Source organism: Mastigoproctus giganteus, chromosome 12 (genome assembly GCF_048544385.1).
Source record: "Mastigoproctus giganteus isolate SK-2022 chromosome 12, ASM4854438v1, whole genome shotgun sequence".
In the NCBI taxonomy this organism is placed as follows: domain Eukaryota; kingdom Metazoa; phylum Arthropoda; class Arachnida; order Uropygi; family Thelyphonidae; genus Mastigoproctus; species Mastigoproctus giganteus.
The window spans coordinates 125579405-125589266 of record NC_143586.1 but is presented as its reverse complement, the minus strand read 5'-3'; the positions used below and the strand labels follow the sequence as shown (position 1 = coordinate 125589266).

The window sequence follows — 9862 nt, the reverse complement described above, 5'->3', positions numbered from 1 at the left end:
GAAATCCCACTGTGTTTGCAATGGGTATTCGACTACGTAGAATACTGTGGAAAAAGCGATTTTTTTTCACAATATTCCGAATGTTTGATGAGTAGATCAACATTGACGTGCAATCCCAGTACCGAACACTTGCTTCATGACATATGATGCCAGATGCTGAACATGTGTTACTGCGGAAGAAACATTTACATTTAGTGAACGTAGACAGTAGCATAGTTCTCTTTTCGCTTAGGGAACAGAAATGCTGCCGCTGGAAGGGCAGTTTGGTCAGTGACAAATGTTGGTTCAACGAAACACGGCAAGGTGAGATTTTCTGATTCCGAATTTTTGTGTATTTCAGTTCAATCTCTAATTAGCTAGTACTGCGTACAGTAAGACCACTAGTTCGCAAGCAATTCAGATTAAAATTTGCTAATCCTAACCCAGGTCTCCTGCAATGGGAGATCGGAAGGGTTTCTCTTCAGCGTGAATCCAAATAGACCAAGACAAAAAAATTTGCTTTTTTTGTGCAAATGACAATTGAACTTTCTGTCTCTTGGGATTCAACATTCGCACTCTTCAGATTGCGAATTTGATCGCAAATGTAAATTTATTGATTCGTTGTAACAGTTATTTTTTTTACGCTGGTTCACTATTGGATTATTCTTTTTCACTATTATTTTTCAGTCATTTGTTTTGTCATCAAATGATGATGAATCGGTTTCGTAATTCGATAAATTTAACCTAACCAGAGTTTCCAAAGGAGGTGCTTCGCTTTAAAATACTTGGCTGTTTATAATTAGCTTTTTTTTTGTAGAAGACGGCACAAATTTTTTGTATACCGAGTAAAATTCATTTTGCTAATTTTGGCAGATTTTTATTAATGTGTTTTGCGATTATCGCTTTTATTCATGTATTTCAGGAGTTGGAAGTTTTGAGAGTGCTATTAGACATGTCATTCTTCTTTAGAGTTGTTTTATTATTTTTGTTTGTGTCTTTCTTTAAAGGTTTTATGGCGTATTAGCATCTATGGCTATAATGCGCTTGGTCAAAGGGTATATTAAAATACTTGGTCAAAGGGTATATTAAAATACTTGGTCAAAGGGTATATTAAATTACATATTAAAATATAATACAGACTATAAAAATATATTATTGTTAAAAGTGATGAAACAGTTAAAAAGCATAAACAAATAAAAATATGGCAGATTGATAAAATGGTGTCACAATTTCTACATATAGGACGATCGCCTGCCCTCAGCAGATAGCAATGTGCCAAGTGACAATGTCCTATGCGGAGCCGAGATAGAACAACTTCCTCTTTTAGGTTCCTGCGCAGACTAGACTGCCAATGTTCAATTACAGGCTTAATCTCATATAACTTGTTTGCTGCCTGTCCATGCTATGAGTGTTGCCATTGGGATACCAGTTTCATTCGAATTACTTGCCTGTAGTTTGTATAGTGGACTAACAGGCAAGAGTTAAAAATGGTCACTGATTTGGCTGCAGTGTCTGCAAAATCGTTTCCTGAGATCCCAATATGGCCGGAGATCTAGCAGAAACGAACATCAAATTCAGACTGCGATACGAAGTGAGCTTCTGCTGAATCACAGTACAGGATGAGGGTTGAACCTAATCGATGAAAAAGCCTGCAATGAACTCAGAGAATTGGCATATATAATATATTTTTTGTGGAGGGTGGTTTGTATATGATCGAAGGCTAGCTCAACTGCGTGCAGCTCTGCAGTGAACACACTGCATTCGTGGGAGATCTGCTCGGATACTGTGGTATCTAGGAAAACAGTTGCAGATTCGACAGACTTCTAACCTCGAGTCATCTGTGTAGACTGGCAAGGAGTCAGAAAGTTCAGAGCGCTGTGCTAAAACGAGCTGCAGGTAGACAGTGGATGGAGTACTGTCTTTTCTCCAGTTGTTAAGAGAGAAGTCGCAGTTTGGGACACGAGCATACCAGGGTGGAGAAGGTTGCCATGGGGCAACATTTTATAATGTGATGTCCAAATCTCTGAGTAGCCTCTGGATACGAATACCGAATGGCTGATTGGCAGTCTGACGAGTGTTGTACAGATTTTCCCAATATGGCTCAAAAACAGATGTCCACGTGGGATGGTCTGGCAGCGATTTCAGTTTCAAAGCATAGTGTAGAAGCAACTGTTCCCGACAAGCGATAAACATGGCTCATTCGCTTCAACAAAGAGACTCTCGACAGGAGATCTTCGAAATGCTCCAATGGCAATACGGATCGCCTGATGGTGGATTCGCTGAGTCTAGCAGATGCGTATACCTGGGAGCCGAATTTGAAGACTAGAATTTGAAGATTAGAATTTGAAGACATTGCACGTAGGATATTCAAGCCTCTCGTGCACTTCGTACGTAGTTGACTGATGTGTTGTAGAACGCTCAACTTTCTATTAAATACGAGCCCGAAAAATCGAGTCTCAGGTACTACTGCAATAGCAGTTTGTCCAAGCCTCAGTTCAGGTTCAGGGTGAAGATTGCGCTTTCGGCAAAAGTGCATGCAAAAAGTGTTTTGTGGTGAGAACCAGAATTCATTATTCATTGCCCATGAGTTCAGGTGGTCAACGACATGTTGCAGTTTCTTCTTAATTAACCTCATGTTGCAGTTGCCTCTCAATTATCCTCATGTTGCAGGAGTGAGGATATATGCTAAAATCGTCAACATAGAGGGCTCAGTTTACAGTTGGAGGAAGTTGTTCTGTGATGGAATTCACTTTGATGGCAAAAAGCGTAACATTTAAAATGGATCCTTGAGGTACTTCCTCCTCCTCTTGGCTAAAGGGCCGAGAGAGAGTAGATTCTACACGGGTTTGGAAAGAACGATGAGATAAAAAGTTTTTAATAAAAGCTGGAAGATGATCTCTAAGGCCGATGCTATAAAGGTCTTTTAATTTTCCAAATCTCCAAGTTGTGTCAAACACTTGATCCATATTCAAGGACACCAGGTGTTCTCGTTTAAAAAAAGCATCTCCAATGGAGGTTTCCAGCCTGATTAAATGGTCCGAAGTTGACCTATTCCTACGGAAGCCGCATTGCAATCTACAGAGAAGTCCATTTGCCTCCAAATACCATATAAGGCTGGCGTTGACCATTTTCTCCAGGATTTTGTACAGACAGCTAGTCAGAGCAATAGGACGGTAGTTTGAGATTTTAGCACTTTTCCTCTCGGCTTAGGAAAGGCAAAAATGATTGCCTTATGCCAGCAATAGAGCTGTTAGTCCATGGATTTTGCCGTGGACTTTGTTTGATCATATCATAATGGATGTGATGTTGTCCCGCAGCACTTGTCTTGGTAAAAGTTAGAGCTGTTTTTTACTCTTCTACGGTGAAGGGCCCATTATAAGGATATGAATTTTAAACTTGAAATTAATTGGCTGCCTTTCGAGTTTGTCTTTCAGGACCACAACTTCTTGGGAGTATGAAGATGTTGACGATATGATAGAAAAGGCCTCCAGAAGAGACCTTTTCTATCATATCATCAACATCTACATATATAATGGACGAATTATTGCAGTTTTATCTGCAATAACATATCCATTATGTTCTAGGATCGATGAAGGGTGAGATGTATATTTCCCCTTCATTTTCCGGATTTTGTCCCTGACAGTTTTAGTGCTGGTCGATTGAGTAATAGTGGAAGTAAAGTGGATTCACCATGCCTTTTGGCTCTGACGACGAATATAGCGTGCACGTTTGAAGGCTAATAGATTGGTCGTGGTAGGATATGGTCGAAATACCCCTCAAGCTTTGTTTTGTGCTTTTGCTGCTGTGTATTCCACCAAGGTTTCGGAAACAGTGGAAACCGGGTAGCTGTTTTTGGAATTATAGTTGCAGCTGCACTGAAAATGCTTTCTGTGACGTACGCCGCTGCATCACTGATAGGCTCCTGACTGACTGTACTGATGTTAAAGGCTGCCAGATGTTGAAAGGCCTTCCAGTCAGCCTGATCAATCTTCCATCGCTGTCACCTAAAAGATGGACATGACCCCCGTTAAGTAGGCTGGTTATCAGGTGAAGGGATCGCTTCCGCAAAGGTTTCTTCTACCTCCCAAGTGAGTGAAGGAAGGAGAGAGGGGGAGCACATAGAGAGATCAATAGCAGAGATCGTACGGTAGGAATGTGAAAAAAGGTATTAGTTCCCACATTTAGAAGGGAAAGGTCATTGTCAGTGAGCATATGCTCTATGACACATCTCCTTCCATTAACGTCCGCACTACTCCACATAGTGTTATGTCCATTGAAATCGCCCAGGAGTAAGCTAGGAGTAGGCAGTTGCATCATAATGAGATCCTCAAGGTCTTTCTGGGAGATGTCGGCCCCAGGTGGTAAATGAACTGAACAAACTGCTATCAAATACTCTACCGTAAGGCGAACTGCTACCGCTTCAATGTTGGTGGAGAGCGGAATAGGTTGAAATGGGGTATGGTTGCCAAGAAGAACAGCAACGCCCTCATGAGCAGGTCCGTCCTCGGTTCTGTCTTCACGGGCGATAGTAGTATTACGAAGGGAAGGGTTTTGTTTGCCTTCAAGTATTTGTCCTGCAAGAAAAAGCACACTGGCTCACCTTGTACCTCCTTCTCCTCAACGTCCATATTTTCTTAGGTACCAGGGGGTACTTCAACTTTTTTTTTTTCTGTATTTTATTTTGGCTACTGCATTTCTTACTGGTGGAGCATTAGGAGGTGCCGATATGGGAGTGGCATGTGATTGATCTTTCTGTGCAGGTTATTGTGAGCTTAAGAGTAAACGTGCGATGGGAGTAAATGACTCTTTTGGAGGAATCGTCATTTCCATCTCCCTGCTACCTTCGGGGCATAAGTGGGTTTATTGATGTTTATAGGTTTCACCGCTTTTCTTGCCTCATGTTATAATATGTTCAGCTCTGCCTTCAGCCGTTGAATTTCTTATTCTTCTTTCCACTTCTGGCAATCTCGTGAGTAGGCTGGATGCTCTCCCTGGCAGTTAATGCAGGTGCGTTTTGTGGCTGAACATTATGTTGTTTCACGGTCCTTTGCACCACATCGAGCGCATGCAAAGACTCCACGGTAGATCATTTCAGAATGTCCATATTTCTAGCACCTAAAACATTGTAAAGGATTTGGAACATATGGACGCACTGGACAGTTGATGTAGCCAGCTTTAATCTCATAACGAGACCTCGGGGAGTTAAAAGTCAGGATGATGTTCCTAGTTCGAACCAGTTTCCCATCCCACTGCGCATTAATTATCTTAACGGCAATCACTCCCTGTGGGTTTAGTTCAGGGCAGATTTCCTCCTTGGTAACCTCGAGAAGTTTCCACTATGAAATGATACCTTCTGCAGGTGTGGCAAGACAGACGAACGAACTCCCACATAGGAAAGAAAACCAAAAAGTTTATACCTGGCGTCGGCCGAGTGTACCCTAAGTTCCCAACCTGTTTCTCACCTGGACTCCATGCAGCATACCTGCTCACCGGACATGGCGCCATCAATGCCAAACCTTTTCTTTTGGGAATTGAAGAGGACCCTACCTGTGTCTGCGGCGGTATGGAGAGCTGGAAACACCTAATGTATGGTTGCTAGCTTTATGACGACAATCGAAACATCATAATATACATGGAACAGGAATCTAGAATATCTTCTGGGCTGTTGAAAATAGGACGGTCTAAGGCCTGATCTTGGAATTTTAAAGTGAACGATTGATATGAATATAGTAATTATGAAGTTGTTAATGATATTTTGCTCTTGAGATACTATGCTTCGTGTGAAGGAATATATCACGAAAGAGTCTCCGTGTAAGCACATACACTGAAACTCTCCCGTTATTACAATTCATATACTGTACATACATTTATCGTATTATCGGCTTATAAGATGCTCTTTTTTTTCTTATAAATACCTTAAAAAATCGTCCTGCGTCTTAGAAGCCGAAAGTGGCAATACAGCACATGCGGAAATCAACACAGAGGACAGAATTCATAGTTGGAGGAAGTTGTTCCGTGATGGAATTCACTTTGATGGCCAAAAGCGTAACACTTAAGAGGGATCCTTAAGGTACTCTCTCTTTTTGGCTGAAAGGCCGATAGATGGTAGACCCTACACGAACTTGGAAGGAACGTCGTGTTAAAAAGTTTTTGATCAAAACTGGGAGATGACCTCTATGACAGATGCTATAAAATTCTTTTAAAATTTCAAATCTCCAAGTTGTGTCATACGCTTTATCCACATCGAAGAACACGGACATCAGGTGTTCTAATTTTAAAAAGGATTAGGAATTTCTATGCAATTTTAATAGAAGTTTCGAGACTGATTAAATGGTCTAAAATGTACCTGTTCCTTTGGAAGCCACACAGTACTCAGGAGGGGAGCCCATTTACCTCAAATACCATAAAAGAGGGCGTTTTCCATTCTCTCCAGGATTTTGAACAGACAGCTAGTCAAAGCGATAAGACAGTAGTTGGTTGGAATTTTTGGATCTTTTTCTGGCTTAGGAAACGCAAGCACGATTGCCTTATGCTAGGAATCCGGAAATTGCTCTTCTAGAAAGATCCTATTGTATAGAAAGAGCAAATGGTCCATGGATTTAGTTGACAGGTGTTTGATCATTTCGTAATGGATGAGATTTGGTCCAGCAGCACTTGTCTTGGTATGAGTTAGAGTTGTTTTTAACTATTCTTTGGTAAAGAGTCCATTATAAGAATGAGAGTCCTTACATTTGAAATTCGTATGCTGCTTTTCGTGTTTTTGCCAGAAGAATAGCAAACCTCCACGAGCAGGTCCGTCCCCAGTTCTGCCTTTTGGAATGATGGTAGTATTACGAAAGGAAGGGTTTTAATTTGCCGTCAAGTATGTTTCCTGCAAGCAAAAGCAAACCGGATCATGCTTTTTCAGGAAGGCTTTGATGTCATCATTGTTTCGCCAGAATCCACGACAGTTCCATTGTAGGAATTTAGCCATGATTTTGGCTTGGTGGGTGCATCAGGCGGCTTCCCAGGTGCTGATAGCTTACTTTTGTCACTCATAGATTTATCTTTTTTGGGGAAGTATGGACGATGTCCTGTGTCCATTTCGAAATTGGATCCATGTTTTCGTGGGGTACTAGGGGGTACTTCAATTTTCTTGGTCTTTTCTTTTGAAATTGCTTTTGTTACATTAGGAGGTACCGATATGGCATTGACAGCTGATTGATCTTTCTGTGCAGGTTTTTGACCTTAATAAGTAGCGTTCGATGGGAGTGAATGACTCTTTTGGAGGAATGGTCATGTCCATCTGAGTTCCAATGGAACATCTCCCTGCTACCTTCTGGGCGTGGGTGGATTTGTTGATATTTATAGGTTTAACCGTTTTCCATGCTTCCTGATATGATATGTTCAGCTCTGCCTTCAGCCGTTGAATTTCTTATTCTTCTTTCCACCTCTGGCAATCTCGTGAGTAGGCTGGATGTTCTCCCTGGCAGTTAATGCTGTGGGTTTTGTGGTTGAAAATGATGTTGTTTCGTGGTCCTTGGCACCACAACCAGCGTATACAAGGACTCCACGGCAGGCCATTTGAGAATGTCCATAGTTCTGACTCCTAAAACATCGTAAAGGATTTTGAACAGATGGATGTACTGCAGAGTTGATGTAGCCAGCTTTAAACTTTAGGATTTTTAACTCACCAATGTATCCTAAAGCCAGCTTTAGGATAAGTTGGTGAGTTTAAAGTCAGTATAACGTTCCTGGTGGGAACAATTCCCATACCTATGCGCATTAATTCTCTTAAAATACCACATAGTGTTCTATGTGGTGTCACTGTTATCGGTTTTCCTCCGATTGATATTGCTCGGAGTAGCTGCTCAGACTGCCTATCATTTTTTTATTTCAATTAATAGGTCCCCAGAACGGAGCCTCTTAACTGATTTAGAGGAACTTGCTAGCCTCTGTAACCCTTTCTGTCTAAAGAATGGTGACATTTTTCCAATAGGTTTTTCGCTGGTTGAGTGAATAATTAAAAACCTTCGGATAGGTATCGATGATATTGCAGTTCGTTGTATTTTAGGCGCCATAGTGCTTTCTGTTTTCTCATTGCTGCTTGCTGATAGGAACCGGGTTACGGCCCCTGAAGAAAAATATTTATTAGCATTCATATTAGTTTTTTATTGTGGTTCAGCGCCCGGTCTCCCCACCAACCACGAAGCCCAAAGAGACGCCTACTACCCGGCAAGCAATAAATGCTCTCGGAGTGGAACGTCAGGACTACCCAGACACAATACCCGCACCGCCGACAGCCTGAATATTGTCCTTCGGACCCTGAGGGTAGGGGAATGGCATTGACACGGTTGACCCATGCAGGCGAACCCACTAGCCGATTGATCCTAGCCGGGCCATCCTGGGCCACCCGTCATGTCGAAACGGGGGATGTTGTTGTTGTTGTTGGTACAGGGCTTAACGAGATAAGGACTACCGAGGCCAAATTGTGTCTGAAAGCAGGGGCCAAAATGGTGTATTGAATCTGGGCCCCCTCAAACTCAAACACCAAGATGCACTTCCGAATTTCCACAGGTCGCAGCGCATGGCAAACACGTCGGATTCTATTGATGCTAGCCTGGAACCTGGTGTGTGGATGTTGGATCCCAGTGATACTAATCTGGAGGACTGCAACATCACTGGGAGGTTCCCTCACCACGTACAGGTGCCCATGCTGAGGGGGAAAATTGCTACTATGGATAAAGGGACGGTTGAGTGGGAGAAGAAAGAGATAGTGGTAATCAATGGATACTGTTAGTGGATTAATGTTATTGGTGGAGTCCCGCAGGGTTCGGTGTTGGGCCCGTTATTGTTTTCTATATTTATCGATGATATTGATGAAGGCATATCAGGCTTAATGTCCAGGTTTGCAAAGGTTGGTTGGATGGATGGCTAATGACAATAATGGCAGTTTGCTACTGCAGCAGGATCTAGAAAAGTTAGGCAGATGGGTTGAGACACGACAATTGATGTTTAACATTGATAAATGCAAAATACAGCATATGGACAGTAGTGACCCCACAATAACGTACCAACTGTGTGGTACGACAATCAGGACAGTAGAAAATGAAAAAGACCTGCGGGTCTTTTTCATTTTATCCCTGCAAGCATAGGCCTTATCCCTGCTTGCAGGGATAAGGACGTGATTATCCCTTTGTATAATGGCTTGACCATATCTTGAGTACCGCATACATGTCTGGAGGCTTCATTTTAGGAAGCACATTGAGCAGCCGGAACGAGTGTAGAGAAGGACAACGAGATTGGCGAGTGGAACAAAGGGATGCTCTTACCAAGAAAGGCTTCTTAAGGCTTTGAATGCATTGAGCAAGCGCAGTGCTGATGGGATTCTTGCTCAGATCACATACTGGGGCACAAATTCAAATTGAGGAAGACCGGTTGCTGAACAGATGTGCGGAGGTTTGCCTTTAATCAGCGGGTGGCTGATTGCTGGAGCAAACTTCCTTCTGTTGTTGTGAAAGCTAATATTTTCAATATATTCAAGGTAGGACTAATAAACTGTTAGAAGGAATGAATAAGTGAAAGTTGGGAGTTGTCGTGGTTTTTTTTTTTTTTTTTCTTGCTCTGCGACTGCTGATGTTGCTGATTTTGCATAAGCTTGCATCATTTGAGACTGCTGTTGCTATGCTAACTATGAAGTTGATATAAATGCCCTAGCGCTTCCGTAATAAACATAATGGTGTTCGCTGGATCCAGCGAAAGCCTGAGAGTGGATGATAACTCCAGGAGAAAAGCGAAGACGAGTTGCAGATAAGGAACCGCAATTCAGGGCGGCATTTACACAGTTGGACAGTCTGGGAAGATTCTTTCCAGCGAACACCATACAGCTATTCAACAACCTAAA

General features: G+C 42.2%; 1 protein-coding gene across 2 annotated transcripts in view; it reads left to right on the top strand.

The window, feature by feature from the left end:
* Positions 1-215: 215 nt before the first annotated feature.
* Positions 216-9862, top strand: part of LOC150077399 (DNA damage-regulated autophagy modulator protein 1-like) — a 76800-nt gene continuing 67153 nt past the window's right edge. For both annotated transcript variants that reach the window (XM_090386140.1, XM_090386141.1), the window contains exon 1: positions 216-303. The gene's annotated coding sequence lies outside the window, so the exon portion shown is untranslated. The remainder of the gene's footprint in view (positions 304-9862) is intronic.